Here is a 23,437-nt window from a genome sequence, read left to right as displayed (position 1 = left end):
TTTTCAAACAAGGGACAGCATCCCTTGTTTGAAAAGTCACCGCCCGCCACTGATATCTATGTATGTACGTATGTACATACGATGTTGCTTTTCTTGATAACGATAAAGCGAACACAGACATGGGGCAATCGCCGAATGAATAACAAGCAATGTGCAAAGACTTACATAGCTACATATGTATACTTGTATTGACACTGAGATGCGTAATATGTATTTTATTTGGATTACACATTAAGCAAATAAGGTTGTTTTAAAGGAGTGCTTGTTTGCACGAGTTTAAATTAAAAAAAAATATGTGAAACTCATCATACAAAGTTCACATAGTTGTTTGAAGTACGTACATACATATGTACATATGTCTTAGTTTAGGATTCGGTACGGCAAGGAAAATATCAGAATTGCTTCTTCATTTACTTCATTGTTGTCACTATTGTCTTTTACATTTGTTTTGGAAACGTCATTTGAACTAGTGATTTCATACACTTTTTGCATAACTTTGACGCAACACTACTACATACAGTCACGAAGTTTACATATAAGTACGGTGAACATATTTTTTGGAAAGAATAAAGGACAAATAAAGAATCGTTTTATAACTGAAAAAAATGCTTTATATCTTTATAAAATACTAATGGTTTTACCCGGCTTCGCTCGGTATTTGTAATATAAACCGCTTAAACATGGTTAATCTAATAGTAAACATTTTATTATATTTATTCGATTACTTTTATTTTATTTAAATCTATTTGAATTTTCATGTATTTTTTTACTAAATTTAACGTCACGGATTCTACGAACCAAAACTTACATACATACATACATACATACATACAAAGTCTCTTTCGAAATTATATATTAGATTAGCATAAAAATTTTTGGATTTTAAACAATCATATTTAAATAATACTGAGATAGAAAATCGATCTTAATAATCATGGTAAAGTAAAAAATCAGCGAAATTAGCTCATCGCATCAAGAAAAAAATCTTAAAAAAAAGTATATTTATTTGAATTGCATTGAAAAATCACAATCAATAGGAAAAACATCTGACTATTGATTCCAATACTTCACATTTGGCATGGTAATACTAGATTGAATTACTAGACTGTAAAAGCCAAAAAATATATAAAAATTTGCATTTTTTTAAACGGCCATCTCAAAAACCAAAAAAAAAAACAACAAAAATCATTGTCATATTCGAATTTAGTCGGTCAAACTTAGAGAAGATTTGATTAGTCACCGCTCCGGTAGTATTATATTTTTACAAACCTCCTTTACGTTTCACTTGTTGTTGCTCAGTGTAATCGATACAGGTTAAATAAAATTTATGAACTGCATCTTTAAATATTTCGGCATTAATATCTTTAGCGATTGTTGATATTACAATGTAATGGACAAAAGGTTAATTTTAGAAAATAAATAAATCTATAAACTGCCCTCTTACAGTACACATAAATACTTCAGCGTACATATGTATATGTAGAAAACGTAATTCTCGCCCCATTCAACAATATACATTATTGCTATGTGAGATACATATAATTTCAGATTGATAACGATTTTAAAACGTGACATTATATGTACATATATACATATATATATGTACCCTATCTTATACGTTTGTACGCATGCAGTTCTACACACACACACGCATCTCATACAAATATCGAACCGTTTCAAATTCGGTTTCACGATAAACGGATCGCTCTGTTTCTCACCCAGTCGCACGAGCAACGGGTTAAGAGCACGTGGCGTTGCACGTAGGATCGATGACACTGCACGACCGCACAAATTCAATAAAATTTCTACCGTCAGTCACAGATAAGAAGAAGGGCCGTTGAAGCGATTTGGACGAGTGGACGAAGCGATTAGTCCACACATACATACATACACATTCACCAAAGTGGATCTGTCGGACACAAATATTTGACGAAGAGGCTTCGAGATACGCGGCGTGTGGTCTTCGTCCTCATCTTCGCGAGCAAATCGTCGTCGAGCAGCATCGAAAGGGTTGAAAAGCTCGCCGCGATAGAGCCGTCCGGCGGAGCGCATTCCCGACTCTCAAGATTCCTTCGGGAGTTTTATGGGACTTCCGGGAAATTGCTGAAGGCGCCTGGAATGCTCGCCCATTCGTTATTGAGCCGCCGCCGACGCTGCTTGACGCCGGCTCACGTAACGCATATCAATTTCTCACGTTCGTATATTTCGCGTGTGTGCTGCGAGAGGCACTCTATTCCAAGTATATACCTACATATGTATGAAAATTTGAAGCACCTACCATAAAATGAGAGTTTTAAGGTAGTGTGACTTTCAAAATGACCCGCAAACGGTTCATTGGCGTCAAATTGAGAATTGGATAAGCGCGTTTAAAAGTGTGTTTTTAAATTATTTTTTTAAATATATGTACATATAGAATGGCAGGTATCCAAAATGTCAACATATGCTTAATGCCTCCTTAGTCAGGTGTTTTGTTTGTATGTTCGTATTTTTATTTTAAAACACGTGTTTCAATGTTTTTTTTTTTTTTTGAAACGATACATTCTGTTAAAAATGTCAAAAACACCAACTGTTTTCCAGATGACAAAAGAATGCAGGACACAAAAAAAAACAAACAATAAATGCTGCTTCCGAATTTGAAAATAAAATGAGAACAGAAATTTCAGGATTTGCATTATTAAAAATTTCAGTAAATTAAGAATCGAGTCTGAATTTAAGCATAAAACGATAAACCTACATATCAGAGGAAAGGAAGGGCAGAAGGGAGAGGTGCAATTTTAGGGTTATTATAAATGCATAAATAAATATATATAAAAAAGATAATTCTGAAAAAATATCTTGAGCTTAAGCAAAAGCAAAGATTTTGTTAAATAATAAAGAAAATAAATGTCAAACAATAAATAAAAACTTTTTCACTTTTATTTTTGTAATACATTTTTTAAAAAGAGCAAATAAGCATTTAAATGACATTGAAGGCAGCTTTAGCAAAATTTTACATATATTTTATTTTTAATTAAGATATGTCAAGTCTAAAGTCAAATAAACGTACACAAATATAATATACAACAGAACGCTAACGTAAAATAAACTTGTAGATTTTATCGTAATTTCCACAGATTTGCCCAATTTTCATCTGGAATATCGACTCTATTTATTTAGTGTTTCACAAAAACAAAAGCGCCAACTTCGAATCCATCCACATTTTATCCTCTTCATAAGGACACCATATTTTATCATTTCGGCCAATTATATAAATATGGATTGTGATAATGTACGCTCGAATACTGTTTCGTATAATTGTATTTGAAATATACCGTGAAAAAAGGTGCTGGAACGGCGTTCCGCCGCGTAAAAGTCCTACACTATGTACGTACATACATACATATATTCAATCAAGTGCTTAAAAATTAATTCAATGCATATAATGTTTGTGAGGCAAATAAAAATGTTCTCATGGACAAAATTAACTGACTCAATACCGGAGCTCGTTTCAAATAAATATTAACGATCTAATCTGCATAATTAACACATATATAAAATAATCGTAGTTATAGACTTATAAGGATTGCATACAGAGGAATGCATTAGCGACGACAAATAAAGATTTTAAGATTACAATTTTATAGAACGACATTACAAAAAACAAGTCAATACCGAAACCATTAAATGTGCATTAGAACGAATCAATATATGTATGTAGTATATAAAATTTAGACCACTGATCAAATCCAATAGGTTATTCCGTTTTCTGATTCTAAGCCGGGGCGAAGGGAGGTGTAGGTAGTTGTTACAAGGGAATAGAAACTCGACGACCCTCCCTGTAAAGTTTCGGGTCACAGTTTTGACCGAAATGTTTCAAACTTACAAACTTGATAAATTACTATCGCCTAACTGTCAGCGCGTGCGAGAGAGACTATTGCGAATTCGAATCGAACGAAATACCCGCACAGATAAATGGCAACAACGAGAAGATAAATAAAAATCTCACACATCAGTCGGAAAAGTGTTAACTTGCATACATACACATACATTTCGACACAAGTTGGACGACACGTCGTTTCCCGTGTAATAACATTAACGTTTCAATCTATATGCTTAAATTTATTCAGGATAACAACGCGAAACAATGTGTCCGTTCCGCAGTAGTTAGTACACACATATAGTGACAACCCCAGCCTAAACTCATTTGAATAATACATCATACGGATTGCAAGCCTTACTGAGAGAGTACAGAAGGGTTCGAAGGTATTCTGAAATTGTTGCAGATTTCGCAATTAAACGATCGCAATGCATTAAATGTTCAGTATAAATCAAACTAATAGAGTGTGTGTTGATTATTAATTACTTAATTTATAATTGTTATTTATTAATTAACAATATCAAATTATCTTGAACGCTTCGAATGCATGAACACAATTTGATTTTAATTACAAATTTAAATCGCTCGATATTCATTTGTTTAATCACGAATACTAATGCCACATATAAATGTCATACATTTGACCGTTAATTATGTTGAGTGGGATTTAATTGATTGGAGGGAAAAAAATAAATATAGACAGATACAAAATTAGGTTGAATTTGAACAGGCAGCAGCGTCTAGTGCAAGTGAACCGTAAAAAGGCGGTTTAACGTTCAACCGAAGCGCGCACGCAAATGTTTGCCATTAATTAAACGGATATGCCGCGAGATTAAATATGTACATATATACATATGTATATAATATAAATCCGGCGAAAAATATAAACAGAAATCATATTTTAAACGGCCATTACGTACCTGTGCGTTTTCAGCGCGGCATGCCGTAAATCACAGTCTCGCACAACTGAAACAAAGGAATAATAAAATTAGTAAAATTTTATTTAAATTTGAATTAAATTAAAATGACATTTTATACGGTGAAAATGGTGCATATGTGTATTCTTATGCTAATTAATGAATTAGAGCGAGAAGTGCAACAATCTATGTACGTATATATGTATGTATGTACGAGTCAACTATCACAGTGGAATGTGCTCTTCATGGCGTAATCGCGATGTTTTTTGCGAGCTTCTTTCTCATTATGGTAAATGGAAGGCATTGAGTTTATAAACATATTATAAAACTGTATAAGTTAAAATGAAATTTTCATAGTAAATAACTGTATATTTTATACGAATAGATTTTGTTCATTTTAATTTAAAGGTCAAAGTTTCGATCGCGAAACAACATTTGATGGACATATTCATTTTCAAATTGAAAAATACTCATATGTAAAGGAGATTTATGACATATTTATAAAAACAGAAACTTGAAATATCCCAATAGGAGTTTGCATATTGTATATCTACAAAAAATGTTATTTTGTATACATATGTATGTATGTATATGTAATATATTTATTATAAAATACATATTGTGATCATTCATAGATTTTTAAGCTATAAACACACCTTTAAAATATAAAAAAAAATTAAAACCAATTCTTTCTATATTTTTTAATAATTATTTTTAATAAGTATTTCTCTATATAAAATATTTTCGTTTGTGTATTGTATATATGTATGTACATATGTACATAAACATGTCACAGTTGAAGTGTATCTTCCAGTTGTAATATATTTTGACTACGTAGTTGGAATATATTCCGTCTAACCTGCGAAAGTTGATTCATATTGCGAATTAAATTCCAACTGGTCAAAATATATTTTCAATATATATATATATATATATATATATATATATATATATATATATATATATATGTATATATCCAACTGAAAATATATTTCAACTATAAGTTGGTACCTGGTTAAATGGAGAGATTACATAGGTTTATTTAAAAAAAAATGTTTCTGCAGTTATTCAGTGATATTTTGCCTTTTGAATATTTTTTACTATAAAAAAACGACAGCAAATATTCTTAAAATATTCTTATTACATGTCGATCGCCATGTAAGTTTAGATGAACAGTAGCTCCAACCCCAAAAAGGTTGGGTACCCTTGCTATATAAGTAGGTAGTCGCTGGGAGGGGAAGAGACTGCGTTTGAAATTCGTCGAGAAAAACGGGAAATCGCCGGAGAAAACGAGAAGTCGCCAGCCGATTGAATCCGGCCTATTGTCTCTGTTTTGTTCCGTAACTTTGGATGTTTATTGCGCGCAGCCTTTGCGATTCCAGTGGCGCGCGAGGCCGAAGACAAAAGGGGAAAATAAGGACGACATTAATCGGATGACTGCGAGGCGAAAGCTCCACAATGTCAAAGTCAAACTAATCGAAAACTGAACTACGCGGTGCGAAAAGGACACCGATAACGATTAATGCTGTTTAGTGAAAAAAAATAATGAAATCGTTTTATAAATATGTTTAATTATTTTTTTCAGCGGAATTTGGATAATTTGAATTCGTCCGTTTCAAAGCAATGGCAGGGCGCGTATTAAAACAAATTAATTATGTAGCGCGCAGTTCATCAATTTAAAAGCCGCGTCGCCCCGAGCCCATATATCTCGACGCCACCCCCCATAGATCCCGTTCCATCTCGTTTCAAGGGGGTAGGTGGGTTGTCCTCTCCGGTCCTCTGTGCCCTCCTCACCCTCGTCACGTCAAAATTGTCCCATCTGCATGTTTGTTTAGGTCTAACGTTCGGTGTTCCATCTTCGTCCACTTCTTGCTGACTTCAACCACGTTGACGACCGGTGCGGTGTAACGAGCACAAATGTGGCGTAGAATTTCAATTCAATTTCGGAATTGATTGATTTCGTGCGAGGCGTGGCTCTTATTAGCGATGTGAAAATTAATGGAACAAACAACGTTTTTTCCGAGGGAAATGTTGCACAAAATGGTGTTGGGTTGTTCGAATGGGATAGGGGTCGTTACCTTTGTAATTGTTATTGTCTTTTCGAGAAGCGGAAGTTCCGCTGCGTAGATTTGCACCCTCGCCCTGGAGGGCCATCACCTCTGTAATGTACAGGGCGGGCTAGAAGACGACCCCTTCTGAGAGGCGTAATTGGATAAGCAGCCTCGTGCTAACGACCAGCGCGACTTGCATTTCACAATGCCGCGTGTTTATTTTAATTATTATACATAGATACAGGAATAGCTCAGTCAGTAGAGTGTCGAGTTCAAGATTGAAAGATCAGAGGTTAAAAGTATATACATGTATGTATGTGGAAAAGGAATTATTATAGAGACATTAATGAATAGGAAGAAGACCAAATGAAAAAAGTTACTGTTAACTTTATTGATTATTTTATTTAAAATATATACGATAGCTCGATCAGATATATACGATAGCTTTTCAAGAATACTGAGTTAACTACAAAGGGTAAATATTCTCAAAAAGAAAAGAATACAGTTGAAAAATGTAGTGTAATAATATGAAATTATGGTGCCACTTTAGTATGCGATCTACCTTCACATATCTACTTTAGTATGCGATGTACCTTCACGTTTTTACTTTAATATGCTGTCTTACTGTCTCAGTTCTCGCGTGTGACAGTGAGACTGAATAATACCGACCCTAACAACCTAATCTTAAATGAATAGGGCCAACCCTAACTTAACTTGACCAAACCTGACTCTGTAAATAGGTGTTGGCAGCTAAGATTTTTTTTGTTAAAGTTTTATTTCATCAATATTTTCACAAAAAAAAAACATATCTTAGCAGCCAACACCTTTTTATTTAAGGGTCAGGTTAGGTTAGGTTAAGTTAGAATTGGCCCTATTCATTTAAGATTAGGTTGTTAGGGTCGATATTTTCTTCTCTGTTGACGATATTTTGACAGAAATGCTTTGACAACATTATGGGGCGGCACGAAAAAAAAATATAATAAACAGGTTGTTGCTATAATACAAATAAAAAAAAAACAATAGTCGACTGCGATTCAAAGGTAGACCGCATACTAAAGTAGCACCGAAATCATTATGAAATTTCTGCTAAATTCATAAAGTCATACCTATACATATGTATGTATGTATGTAAGGTTTGGTGATTATTCCGCAAAAAGCGATCTCGCGTACGTCACTAAAATCTCGATCACGGAACATCTGGCAACCAGAAACTCCATCAATCGAAAGATACCCACGCGAAATATTGTACTAACGAGAACTCGAGTGCCAGATATTCCGTGATCGAAATGTTAGATAGTGACTTGCACGAAATCGCTTTTTGCGGAATAATACGTTTACCGTTTGTAAATATATGTCAATGAAGAAAGTTTTATTAAAAATACATTAAGTAAAACATTTCTCATTGGGTCAGAAAAATGCGGTGAGAAATTAAGACGTTGTAAATAAGTATGTAGATTGTGTGTGACTTAATAGTATTGCGGGTTATTCAACTGTACATATGTTAGTATATACATATGTACATATATATATGTAAGTGGTCACACAGGCATAGATTGCGTTTTTTTTTTACATTTGCCCTATTTTATTTAAAGAAGATTGAAAGCGTTCAATTCAATCCATTCTTATTCAATCGAATTATTAACTACATAACTGAACGAAGAAAAATCAATTCGGGGAAATGGCATACGAGCCATCCGCCAATCAAGCGGATCGTTTCTTTTCATCGACCAAAACCGAATTCCAAAACTCGGTAAAAGCCGAAGTGGAAATGTAGAGAATGAGGGTGGGGGGGGGGGGGAGAAATGGGTGGCTGTAATCATATTTGTTTTGAATCAAACTCCGAATTTTCAAAGTCTCCCCCCAATTCGCCTCCCCCCTCCTCCCTTCAGCCGAAGCTTTTGCAGGCTATTATTTGCTCGCCTCTTCCATTACCCGAACGGGAGCTCTCTCGGGTTCTCTTTGTGCTAGCTTTCAGTCGGCGTTCTTCAGCGTCGCTTCCAAATGAAGATGATTTTAAGGAGTAGGTGGGGGTGGGCAAATTGTTAACATACGAAATGAAATGCTTTTAAAGTGCATTCGAAAAAGTTACTTAAAGGAAAATTCAATCTGGAAAATTGCTCGCGACGTGTGCAAGCAACTAAGTTTATACGCACTTCGTCAAATCCCACTTTACCTAAGCGATCGTCAAAATGTTATTTATATTACATTTATCAAGCCAGATTTTTTTTATTACAGTTATATATGTAAGTAGCATCTACTACATATGTAGAGAAGAGTGCATATTTCTTTAGTATATTCTGCTGCTAAGGAAAGATGATTTGGAATAACAATTTTAAAGAAATCATTTCTATGTATAATACATATAACAAGCAGGAAATTATGACAGACATTGATTTAAGATTAACTATACAGCAAAATATTACTAAGATAATCAATTTTTTTACTTCATTAAAGGTTGAACTTCGACTCTTTTAATCATAAGTAAAACGAGTTTATCTTGTCGAGAATTTTTATAACTTTGCATAGAATCGCAACAAATAGTACGAATTTCTTCAGGAGTTTTCGATTAGAAAAAGATAGAAAGCAATTGAAATAGTAATGAAGCATTATTTCTCAAGTTCAGCTTTTTTATGTTAATAATGTATGAACCATTTTATCTTTTATTTCTATACCTATGTACATATAATATTTCCCTCGACTATTAACGGATTTTGACTAATGTTAACTAAAAACAAACCGCGCGTCACATACAAGTTTACTTTTATATGTGCAAGTGGGCGTTGAATATAAAATAGAAAAACTTTGTGCTATTTATTTTTACATACATAGTTACAACGAGAAACAGTTTCAGCGTTCTATATAACATTTTTCTGCATACAACAAAAATGAGATTTTTTTGGTTCGTATATGTAAACGTTGGGACATTAATTATTGTGAATGAGAAACAAAAACGGTGTTGTATGGGGTGGTTTCGGTCACGTTTTCAAAAATGTACCGGAGTTTTATTTATAAGCCACGGTTCAAAACGGACGACCTTTTGAACCGCTTTCAACCTTTCCGCTGAACCGCGCACCACTCACGTTAATGGTCCGGGGCCAGAAGGAGTTGTTCAGGCCCCTGCTGATGACCTCTCCACTACGGCCCTGGACACGATGTCTTCTTTCCGCCCTATAAAATCGCCCTTAAAGGCCACCCCTACCTAGTGTTGAACCGCACTTCGACCGGTCATTTCTTCGAAGCGGTGACATTTGTGCCAGCGCTAAATGCGTCATCGATACACCAATATGAGATCGTAAATCCATCAAAAACTCGAGAGTAAAACGATCGTTGTTTTCTATGTACAAGGGTATCGCATTTCAGACTGACACTACACCTACACCCTGTCGTATTTCAAACGGTTTCAATACGCGAGACTGATGTACAAATAGAAAGCGATTTGATTAGTATGTGAGGAGACGAATTTCGCTCTTCAATGGTTCATCTGTGATGAATCAATGGCGTTGAAACAGATGAGTAGATATATAGTTGCCGATTGAATGCAAAATTTGTGTATTATTTGACATGTGACTGCAATTCGTATACGTTGATTACTCGTATTGTGAAGGAAATCATTAATTGTATTATTTGTAGAAAACCACGTAGGATTTGCGAAACTTTACAATATACAAATATTTGAAGAGATTCACTGTTTATTTTTCACTTGACAAGACTTGTTAAGCGAAAACAAAAAAACGCCGTGCGATATACATTTTGTTAGTAGCTATATTGGCTAGTTGAAAAGTGAACGAATTTCTTCTCGTTCGTACGATAGAGACAATGCCGAAAAAGGTTTCCTTCGTTCGCCAACAAGAAGGTAGTCGAGTTCTGGTACAATTATATTGTTGCTCTTGGCTGCCAGCCATCTTGTAACCGAACACGACTTTTAAAGTCGAATTCATTGTTGCAAGAAACAAACGTACACGAGAGGGTTTTCCAAGATATAGTACCATTATCCTGTGGAGAAAAATTCGTAAGAAATTGCGAGTATTAAAATTAAAGCTGTATATAATTAGGTGTCTCCTCGTACATAACAAGTCACTTGAGCCAAGGAGAATTTTTCGGTACATACATACATATAATAAAAACAATATTTTCCCTCTACTAAAATAAAATACTAAGTCACATGAGTTCTAGGTATTATTATTTTTATTATACGTATTCGGTGAGATGAGATTGCTTCTACAAATATTTTACCCAAGTAAGAAAAGTCTGCTATTTTTTACACCGGAATTTTGTTATAATAATTTCCATGTACAATTTGTTGAGTAGCAAATATTATATAATGTACAAAGGTAAACACATTTACGATTAGAAGAATATATGGGTCAATTATCATCGATCAAAAAAATTAATACACGTTTCCATACTGAAGCCTATTTATATCTGACTTGTTTATTTAACAGATTTGAACATTAAGAGGGCTGTACACCCGAAACCTTAATTTTGTTACCGTTCCTTCTTATCTTATCTTATCTTCGATATATATATTGAGTGTATGTATATATTGAGTGAATGTGACAATATATGATTGAATGAATGAATGAAACTCAATATATATATGAGTGAATGTGACAATGTAAAAATTGGCTAAAAATCCTTCCTACCTTCTATGTCACCACTATTTGAAATTTGATGGATGTACAATAAAAATGTATGTACAATTCATAGATGTCTCGTTAATTTGCGAGTTTTTTCAGTGTCTCGCAATTCAACGACTTATAATAAAAAAATGCTGCATTTGTATTTGTAATTGGCCAGGAAGGCGCATTGGGATTTACCTGTAAGGCCTTCCTGGTATATATGTAAAAATAAAATAAAATATATATTGAGTGAATGCGACAGTTGCGCTTCGACCAGATAAAACGTATTTTAAATTGACATTCTCCTATTTTCTTCTCCAAAACTGGGCCAATTTTTAAAAAAAATTTATCATCGGTATAAGTAAGATACTTTCTGTGCATCTATCGGCGTATTTTTTTTTAAATCGACCGTTAAAAAGCACGCTGGACTCGTTTCGTGGGTGTAAAAAAGAGGCGATTTTATAGATGTTTGGCGGCTCCTAGCTCCTATAAAAAATAATTAATCAAAAAAATAAAACGATAGATGCACCCCAATGGTGGATATCCATAGCATATTAAAAAATAATTTCTCTAGTGCCATAATTGAGGAAGGGAGAAGTATAGTACGTTTGTATGGACAAGGCGCTGCTGTCCAGCCCTCTTAATGACGTTACGAAGTCTAGTGCAGGGAGAACAAACCGGAAACGGGAACGAATCCCGCTATCAATCGAACGAATCCAATGAACGATCAAGTCGAAATTCATCAGTGTGTTTTAGTTCGAGCGAAAGAGGGAATGTCGGAGCTGGAGATATTTATTGTATCATTTTTTTTAAATATTTTATACGTACATACATATGTATGTCGCACCGGAGAAAATGTATCGGTACAAATATAAATAAATAAAAACAATGCCAGTATTAATTTATATATTGTACGAATTTGGGGAAATTTAACCGTTTTGTTGTGTGTATGCGGAAAGTCCGGGGTGTGAGGCGTCAGAGCACAATGGCTGGCGATTAATCAAAAACCGGTTTTTCCCGCGCAAACACATAAACACAAACATACACGCACATGCACATACACACACACACACCAAACAAAGGCAAACAAATCCGGTCGGAGGAGAGATCTGCCCGGTTGTTGCCGCAACCTAAACCGGATTAGGGGTCCCTGGGGTACCCCCTGAACCCGCCTGCGGCCCACTAATATAGGACCCCGTTAATACGCAACCCTGAACCGTACACACGCAGAAATAACTGTAAGCGGACCTCTGTGATCAATTAACGAGTTTAAAATATTTCAAGTTGTGCAACTAAAGGTTAGTCAGTTATTGTGATCGCTTTGAGAAAACTCTCGCATACGGGTGAAAAGCTTGAAACTAAGAGTGATAGTTCGCTGTGTTAAAAAACATTTTGTGAGCTTACACAAATCTACCATAGTTACAAAATACGATTGTTTATTTTTTCGTCGTACAAATATAAAGATTAGAATTACATCTCTCATTGTACATGCAATACACATATACGACTTGTGAAAAAAGGAACACGTAGGGAACAATAGGAAACAGGACCAGTCATTACGTGTGAATTATGCCCAAAAAATGATTTAATAAGGAAATTTACATTTTATAATATTTACATACATATAAGAAAATGTGATAAAACGAATAATAAATATTTACTAGCAGTATAGCTTAGTGATTGCCTTGATGATAACCACGAGAGGTTCCCGGGTTCGAGCCCTGGGTTGACCTCGATTGAAGAAAATTTATTCGGAGAGTTTCTGCAATGCTGCTAGTCAGCTTTGGATATTTGTGACTCCAAGTCGATCGTTTCCTATCTGAGTTTGCCAATTTATTTGATTTCATTGCTGAAATGGTTCTAACCACAATTTTGAATATGATGTCAAAATTGATAACCTATAAATTTATATAATATATGTACATGTTTATGTAATACCACATGTGTCGCTTAGGGGTAAAGCCAGTAATGGTATCGCGGTAAAATGTAAATTAAAAAAGGTGGAAAAATGGGACATGTAGAAATAATATTTTTTCTTACACTTCTTCACTTCCACAATTTCAATTTGTTTTTACAAGTATACATATAAACTTACAGTAAATGGTATCGATATTGAAGAACAGAATTATAAAAAGAGTAAAGGTACATTCAATGGAACGGTAGGTAGCTTTGACGGTAAAGTTTGTAATATATGTAATAATGGTGTTAGTGATTTTCTATTATAAAGATTTATGATTAATTTACCGACATTATATGTATGTGCAAAAATTTTGTAGAAAATTGACGGAAAAGCATTGAGTGATACGAGGAAGAAAAATCATTAGGATTAATGGATAAGTTTCGCGTAGAGTTCGCATGAATAATTAATTACACTAACATAAAAATAGCTTTGAATTAAAATTTTACTCAACCCCTATTATTAAAGTTAGATTTATTCTATGACTGAATCGAACGAAGTGCATCTCATCTAATGGCGGTGAAGAGCGTTTAAGCTACAAAAGCTAAATGTTTTCCGCTGAACGATAATGAAAACACAACAATGCTTTTAGTATCGTGCGCAAAAGTTCTTTCATATGTATATATACATATTTCGCATGTGTATTATATGTATGTATAATTTTTAGCGTGTTTGATGACCCACTTCAATGCGGTTTTTGTATTCTTATTCAAATTGAATTGGCTCGACTCGGTCGCGGCATGTTAATTTTTTAACAACGGGTTAAAATAACCCCGACCAAAGTCCGAAGGGTGGTTCGGCGCCCTTTCAGGGGTGGTCGGGTCCTATCGTGATATATATTATGGTCGTAAACCTAAATTATTTATCACCGTGTATCTCTTGCGCGCGGGGCGAGAGAAAAGCTCGGAAAAACTCGCTTCGCATTTGCGACCGCACTTCAAGCGCAAAATACAGGAACTCGAGTGCAATTTTCAGCACTTAATTAAATTGTAAAACTTTCACAAACTAAATCTAAATTTAAAATCTTGAACTAGATGGAGCGTGAACGTGTGTAAGTACGATCAAAGCGAAATCGGATATACGTTTATTTACATTTTGTGCAACGGTGAATTCGCGCACGAAAAAAAATAAATCGAGAAAAATATTTGTCATCATAGCTATTCGTGCGGAGATTTTTTTCCCAACACACCCACCCCCACTCTGTCCCGGACCCTTTTTGTAGGGCGACAATGCAAAAAAGGGCGTATCGAACAACGCTCGTTTGTATACGATACGCCAGAAAGCGGAAAAAATATATATGCCGAGAAACGATTGAATTTTATTTCCCATCACTATTTTTCACACTCGACTTTTCTACACGGAGAAAAAGTGCAGAAGTTATAAAACTTTTCACATATCTAAAAAAAATGAAAGTTTTAAATTTTTATCCAAAATAGATTTTTAAACAGAACGCAATACGTTACTGCGTACTGTATATTGTACATAAAATCTGAAAATATACATATTGTTTCAGATTAATTTCGTTATCGCCTCCGTGACGTTTGAGATGAGAAAAATAAAATAAAATTACAAAACGCAAAGCGTTAGGAAGCGCTGATCCGAGCGACATTCGCGCGCATTTAACTGAATGGATATCATCACGTGTATCGCACAAAGGAACACTCGGAGTGGAATATTAACACATTAACTAACACGAATATATTTTTTAAACGGATCTGGAATTTATTTAAGGGTGAGAATTTATGACTTTGGCGATAATAGACGCAACGGGGGGGAGCACGACTCGTATAATATTTATAACCTCTCGCAAATAAATGTATCCGCATGCACTGAAAGGGTGCATAATATAGAATGAACCACAAGCAATGGATCTATCCGATTCAATTATAACTTTTTAAATAAAATAAAAGTTTATATAATATACTCATGGAGAAATACACAATAATCAATTATACTATCAATTATATTGACATATTATGACATTCAAAATACATATAATATGTAGTTATTTTATTGACGTTCATATGCCGAGTTTTTTAGTAATCAGCACAGACCGTAAACCGCAGTACGAAGAATATTCTTTAGCACATTAATATATTCCGTAATATGTAAGTGGCGTATCCGTAACCGACACGATAAATATTATACAGCAGTACATGTCACCGAAACGTATCAAACAGTTTTTTTTTGCCATTATGGAAATATTCATGTATTACGTGACGTCACAGTGGCGAGTGCACCCGTACGAAAGTGAATATTTTCGAAAACGTCATATTGTGACAATATTAGCTCGACGATACGACGCAAGCAATATTGCGCCTTATCGTCGCGCTCTGTAATGTATATGTAAGCCGACTTTGTCTTGCACTCGTCCAAAACAAGTATAAACGTGCCGAAAACGGGCAGTGCTGTATACATATAGTTAATAGAGGTCTTTTCCATACAGTGCTGTGCCGAGCTATTGGCGTATAGTGGTGAATAATATAAAAATAATTTTTACGTATATTTCTATACTCACTAGAATTATACAATATAAATATAAATTTCTATACAAAACAACCCTTAAACAATGGTCAACTTAAATTGAAATTAAGAGCAAAAAGACGATTATATAATATGTACATATATTGTGCGAGAAGAGAGTTAAAACAAGTTAAAAGTTAAGGATGAAGGTAACTTTGGTAGGTTTGTTTAAGAACTCTTTGCTTGAATCGTGTGTGAGGTTCTTAAAATTCAAAATTTTAATTATAATATGTACATTTTTACTTCAAAGATATAGGCCGAATTATACAAATATATATTTTATATGAAATATGAAACTGGTTAACAAAGATATGTAAATAGTGGGATTGAACGATACATCACAATATTAACCCTTTCGTTACTAGTTGCATTGTGCCATTGTGTGGTGGTGTTCCCCGGCCAAGGGAATGTGTATAAAAATAATAAATAGACCTGGATATTGGATGGTCTTGTTACCAAAAGAGACCCAATGAGAATAACTCAGACCTGAAGTCGCGTATCGCCAATAGCCCACCCTATTATGAGTCGCTCACATGATTGATACCGGGTGCCCTCGGATAGCGTACGTTAAATTAAAAAGAGAGGCGAGTGCCATCATTCTCGCTGATTATTGCCTCTGAGGTATTCGCCCAAACGTCGCCGCCATTTTTCGTCCGAAATTAAATCGTGACGTATCATCCGTATTTCGCCTTGCAATAAAGGAGTCGGAGATGAAGGAATGGAGACGGGTGGAGAGTGGGTTGCGATCTCAGCTAAATAGGATAATATTTCAAGTGAACGACGGCGATCCTTAGGGTTTTTTTTTAAACTACGTACAGCCATATTGAAAACGACTCGTGATTAAAATTCTTGGAATGAATATTGCATCCTATCAATTTACTACATATGTACGTATGTATATGTAAAATCATTATTTAAATCGTCATAATTGAAAATGGCATTTACTGTAAGTCTACTTTTCTTCATTTCGAGAATTATCTCGCAAAACATTAAATATAGTTTTTTTTCCGTTTAACAATATTTAAAAATACTGGTGGACTATATATGTACATTTATTCTGCTTTACCGAGATTCTGGACATATGGAATTAAGTGATAATAAGATGTGAATTAAATCAAACAGAAATAGCGTTTTCGGAACTGAAAATTCTACCGCCACTTTCAAATATAAGGGCTCATAATTTTACCGCCATGGTGATGTATTATATCATAATTAGGGAGGGCTTTCTTAGTTCAATATTTTATTGCATTTTGAGAGCCAATGATAATATGAAAGATAATGATAAATGATAAAGATCAATAAAATTTATATTATATTTGTAAACCCCATTATGGTTTTAGTAAAAACATATGTAGTAATTTATTTATTTATTAATAGTTTTGGACCATTGTGGCATTACAGGAAGAATCTAATGCGCCACAATGGCCTATATATGTATGTATATCAGCGTCTTAAACTACCAATAAAATTAATACATCATCGACCTTATTAGTATATACATATGTAGGTTTATTCATTCAGTCTTTAATGTGTGTAGTATTTATGTTATTATGAGGTTAATAACATATGAGTCGCTACATTTGAAAGTGGTATAAGTCCCCCTTTCTTCATTTAAAGAAATATTTCTCAAAACATTAAATATAATGTTTCAAAAATTTCATCCTATACATTATCCTAATTTCGTCTACATACCTGCCTTGCGGCCTTCCTTTAACCCTTTCACGTTCTCTCGGGTACCATTCTAGCACTTCTTTTGTCCATTCATCTAGCTACGTGAACCGCACATTGCCATTTCAATCTCTTCACTCTCTCCACTATGTATATCCACTACCCTTGTCATACTTCTCAACCACGTATTCCGTTTTCTACCTCATCTCGTTATTTCGTGTATAAATTCAATTAAATGCGTATAGAATGTTGCGAATTTAAAAATAAATACAATACTTTAAAAAATCAGTGTACATATATATGTATGATTTTAAAAGGCTTTTATTTTATATCTACAATCTACTATATATAAGGTGAAAGTTTGATTTTCTACTACATACATTTTTACATATGTTTCTAGCCCATTCCAAAAGCCGCCGACAGTTTATGTTATTTATACCATAGCATGAGATATGTATGTACTATTTTAGAGATAATATTTATACCAAATTTGATAGCTCTAAATGGAAAATGTAGATTTGCATAGTGGACAAACAAACATTCAACTTGTTTATATTGTTTGATATAATTACTAGAAAGGGCAAAAGCTGGCAAATGAATAAAAAGTCGAATAGGAACAGTATTTTCGACCATATCGCGAATGCATCTGACGAATCTGCGTTTTCGTTGCACACGCACATGCTATATGCAAATTTTTTGATGCCCATCGCTTCCCCAAATGTGGCTCTGATAGCACGCTAGGGTTGTTTCAACTCGGCATATGTAATGCGCCATCAAAAGCTCATCATGTTGCAATTTTTTCCTGCATACGCCGGGATTACCCCATCAAAATTTCACGTACCAAAAACGAGCGTTTAATTCTTTATGCGGTCCTTTCGAAAAAAGTAAAATGAATTTAAAAATATATTTATCACACACGCACGCGCGTACAAGTAGGTACTACATATATTATTACTTAGCGCGGACAGAGCGAATTTTAATGGACGGAACATTTGGTCGACGCGAAAAATTGACATGTGGTAGAGTGGTTTATATTTCATTACCGACATAACAGCCCTATGCACTCTCGCAATACCAATTAGAATGAGTACGACGAGTGTGTATTATTGTATAAAAATATAAAGCGCATTATAGAATAAAAACGGAAACGTTATCCTTAAAATGAGAATATTTTCAATGGACATCCGTTCTCCCTCGTAACTCGGCACGAATTTGAGAAATCTGATATTTCAATCGTGATTACAATGGAATGTGAATGTTGGGTATTTCTTTCTACATAATACACATATTTGAGTTGAATCACACAATTGTGCAATCCGACGAAGAAAACCGGAAATCGCAGTATTTTGTTAGTAAAAAGTTAACCACATACTCGAATTCAAATAGGTTCAAAATATTTACTTAATTTGTATTAATGGTTTTTTTTCTACATATTCCATCTAATTAAGTAACTCATCAACTACGGTTTTACTGAAACGTATTTAAATCGGCCATTTCTAAAAAAAGTTTTGTGTTACTCTGATATGTATTTAAAGAGAAAGGTTTTATATAAAAATTGACATTAGTATACAATTTTTGGTCCACCGAATAATTTATTTTTGTTACCTGTACATACATACATACATATATACGTATATAGGAGGTAAATTTACATACATATATACAAGAAAGGCCTAACTGGACATCCATGAATAAATTTTGACATTTTTTTTGATAAATTTGCATTTATAAATCGCCAAATTTCGAGATGCTGAAAAACTTGAAATTTGCAAGACATCTATGGACAAATTTGCAGCATTTTAAAAATCAGCACATTGATCCATGCTGCTGGTGGGAGAACATCGGATTGTATGTAAATATGTTTATTTTTTAAATTTACTTACATACAGTCCTTAAAACAAGTCTCAAAAGTGAAGCTGTGAGCTTTTGCATGAATAATTAAATAAATGTCGCAATGAAAAATTCACAAAATCAGTCTGGAAACATCGAATCGAAAATACTCATTAATAAATTCATCGATTATTAATTACTGAAAAATATTCAGCGAGTCGCATAAGCGTGTATTCAAAACAATGGTAAGCTTTTGTCACAAAATTAGCATATTAAACGGAGAGAAAGTGAGCTTTGTACGTTTTGATATGAATATTAATTAATTCCGTCGTAAATTACCATTGAATACAAAATTGACGCTCGTATTAAGGACAATGGGATTTTTTCGTTAAATATGTATGTCTATATTTTAAATAGTAATTAATGTAAATGATTCTAATTAACTGTCCTCCCACCCCCTCCACCTGGTTTCAGACAACCCGGTTTAAATTTTAATATGAAGTTGTTATGCAACCGCACTCGTTTCGTTACAATACGATGCTGATGACTGTAATAAGTTACGTGTGTCTGTACGTCTGTCTGTGACTGTATATGTACCTATCTATGTATGTATGCGGAGTATTTGGTAACCAGCAGATGTCGTTTCGCCAACATAGGGGCAAAACGTCCCCATTTCGCCGGACTAATTTATTATCGGAATATTTATTTGGGGGTAAAAACGGTTCCACAGTCACTCCCTTACGATGTTTATTGTCGAGTTTTTATTTGATTTATTTGCGGTTTTTTTTTTAATTCGCATGCATGTATGCGTGTATGTATGTGGGTATACGTTTTTTCGTCATTTATTGTCCGCAATAAAAAAATCACAGTGATCGTTTTGGACGCGTAGATAAATATCTACATACATATACATTAAATTTATCTGCCAATCTCAATACAAAATAGTAGCAATAAAAATACCAAATTTTAAAGATATCACGATTTTCCATTTTCCAGCGAAAGCTTCAGTAATTACTTTTCAATATCTATGTATGTATAATATTAATACCTAACCACAATCTGATTTAGATCACTGAATTTAAATATTATGTATAAAATGTACTATGAACATTTATAAGAATTGTAAATAAGTTTTTGACCTTTTTTTCGTATTAAGCAGCACATCAACATTTAAATAAGATAATACATAAGTACTATAAATATAAAAAAAATAGAAAATGATCAGTAGATCAGTAACTATTGTAATTGACCTAAGATGTATCGTGAACATAATTTATAAGCAATAAAAAGCATTTAAAAAAAAAATTGTTTGGTATTAAGTATTAAGTATTTTATATTATTACATATTACAAATACTTACGTATATGTAAAATAGAACTAAATGATGAAACAATCAATTTAAGATTATTGTATTAATATTATACGTATCAAGTTTTCGTGATCGAGTATGACATGACGACAGAAAATAATGTAAAAATTATGAACACGCAATTTCAACATTATATTATATGAAAATAAATTATAATAAATATTGATACAGGATATCGTTGTATATTATCAATATGTATTTGTTTGGATGATCGATTTAGATATGTAGTTTATTTCATTTTAAACCCTTTCATTTCATAGGCAATATCACTTCGTGACCAATCGCATTTTTGTATCACTGACGCAATAAATCGAACAAACGGAAAGATTCATATCTCGTTTTTCGTCAAAATATGATCTAGTATTAAACTAAAAGCAAACTATAATAGATATTTGTTATACCTACACTTACACAGCAGATTTGAAGATGAACTTTTTACGTATATAAATAATAGTTTTACGATAAAATAATAAAAATATATATATTGAACATTATTTTTTCATAAGTAAATGTTCCTTCAGTCTCCCAAGGGAAGACCTGGCCTTTTACGAGCACTAAGCTTAACCTAGATATCGTACTAATGCTGCTTTCAGTACATTTATATTTAAACCTTTGGATAAGACGATTTGCACAAGGTCGGCATATAATTAACAAACGGGATTCGTTATGACATATTTTTAATTATTCCGTTGTATGGTTGATTTTCATAAATTCAACATTTTGGGAACTCACTCCGTACCTATACAACAAACAGCGAGTGCTTTCTGTCGATTAATTTCAAATTAGTGAATAATTTACGATTCAAGAGTCGCACTTTTATCGGTCATGTGCGTTCACAATGGACCTATGGGGTCGTTTTGGACCCCATTGCTCGATTAATAACATAATTGAATATTACGATGAATGCCTATACGCAGTCGGTGGTCTTTTTTTGAATCGACAGCTGGCCTTTCATTGCACACTCGAAATTCGACACCGATCTATACCTCACTCGAGTTCACATGGCAGTAGGCAAACTCCAGATCTCGATTCCTAGATCACATCAATAGGAATTGCATATTTTTATCCCAACCGTCAAGTCAACTGAAATGATGTAAATATAATTCCAAACGGCGAGATTCAAATAAACATTTCATCCGACGAATATGATGCTATATGTATGTATGTATGTATGTATAGTCCCGACTAGTGGAACGCAGCTCTTATAAGCGGCTTCCGTTCATGTAAACGACGTTGCTGCACTTTCTTCAATTACATCAAATATTCAGAGAGCGATCCTCTCCTCTTTGGAGTAGGTACGTACAGATCATACATATGTACATTCATACATACAGTCGGTGCGATAAATCGCTCTAGCCCGATATTAAAATATACGGACCCGCAGATAACGTAATAAAGTGTGATACGAATGTGAAGACTATTCACGCCTCATTCCAGGGATTATATTCCCGTTTCCCGAGAATACGTTATATCGTCGAGATATTATATTTTAGTCGGATGCGAGGCGTATATCACCAAGCCGACACTGGCTCGACTGCGACAGGACCTTTATTAAATTATATATACGCTGACGTGTGTATGTATATGTGCTTGTGCGCTTTGGGTTTCGGTTTGGATTTCAAAGATGTTTCAAAAATAGTCGTTGTTATTTTATATATGTACATACATATGTATATATATATATATATATATATATATATATATATATATATATATATATATATATATATATATATATATATATATATATATTATATATATACAAAAACAATCTACATTCCACCTACACTTTTTATCATTCGAAATATGTACGTGCATATGAATTTTTAATGGTTTACATACATGTTACGAGTATATTAATGTCGCAGAACTAGGGTATGTAGCAAAGACGCTTATACCATGAAAAAGTTGTTTAAACAAGTACTACATTTACTTAACATTGTTATTAAATACAAAAATTTTAATGTAACCATGTATCAAATTTAAAAAACACACAGTTAACTGTGTGTGTTTGTTTGAACTGAAACTTGCTTTGAGCCCAAATTGTTATACGAGGTTTTATCCATTTTAAAAATGGATAATAATGTAAGTACATAGTTCATACCTCAAATCAAGTAGTCGTGACAAAGAAATCCAGCATCAATGACGGGGAAAGAAATAGCTCAAACTTTGAACAAATCCATAAAATTCATATTTTATTACAATGCTATTCTATGATTGTTCCATTTGTATGATTTAAAATAAAACAATAATTATTATTATTCTAGATATCAACACTTGCTGCACTGTGATGATAGCAAGTGATCAGCACTTATATTTTATTTTTTATTTCTCCAAACATACTGAATGCCGATCTTCATGTTTTATGTATTCCTCAATTAAACCTCTATATATGTATTATCTATTTACATATATATTTATTAATATGGACGATAGGGATTGCACTATTCTTGAATAAAAAATATTATTATTATTATAATTATTAAAACATTATCCACATGGGTTAGTTATACACAGCCGAGAGCATTTAATCTATAATGCTGATTAATGATGGTACATTATATAGTTATTACGATAGATAGATATTACGAGTCTGTCAAACAATTTTTTTTATGATTTTAAATTGATATATTTTTAATATACCTAT

At 33.5% G+C, this 23,437-nt stretch overlaps 1 protein-coding gene across 2 annotated transcripts in view; it reads right to left on the bottom strand.

Annotated features, from left to right (window-relative positions):
* LOC143912252 (uncharacterized) overlaps positions 1-23,437 on the bottom strand; it is a 210,007-nt gene that overhangs the window by 104,072 nt on the left and 82,498 nt on the right. For both annotated transcript variants that reach the window (XM_077431526.1, XM_077431527.1), the window contains one exon: positions 4,777-4,822. The gene's annotated coding sequence lies outside the window, so the exon portion shown is untranslated. The remainder of the gene's footprint in view (positions 1-4,776; positions 4,823-23,437) is intronic.

This window comes from Arctopsyche grandis, chromosome 5 (genome assembly GCF_051622035.1).
Source record: "Arctopsyche grandis isolate Sample6627 chromosome 5, ASM5162203v2, whole genome shotgun sequence".
In the NCBI taxonomy this organism is placed as follows: Eukaryota; Metazoa; Arthropoda; class Insecta; order Trichoptera; family Hydropsychidae; genus Arctopsyche; species Arctopsyche grandis.
Note: the sequence above shows the minus strand (reverse complement) of the source record. Positions and strands in the feature narration are given on the sequence as shown.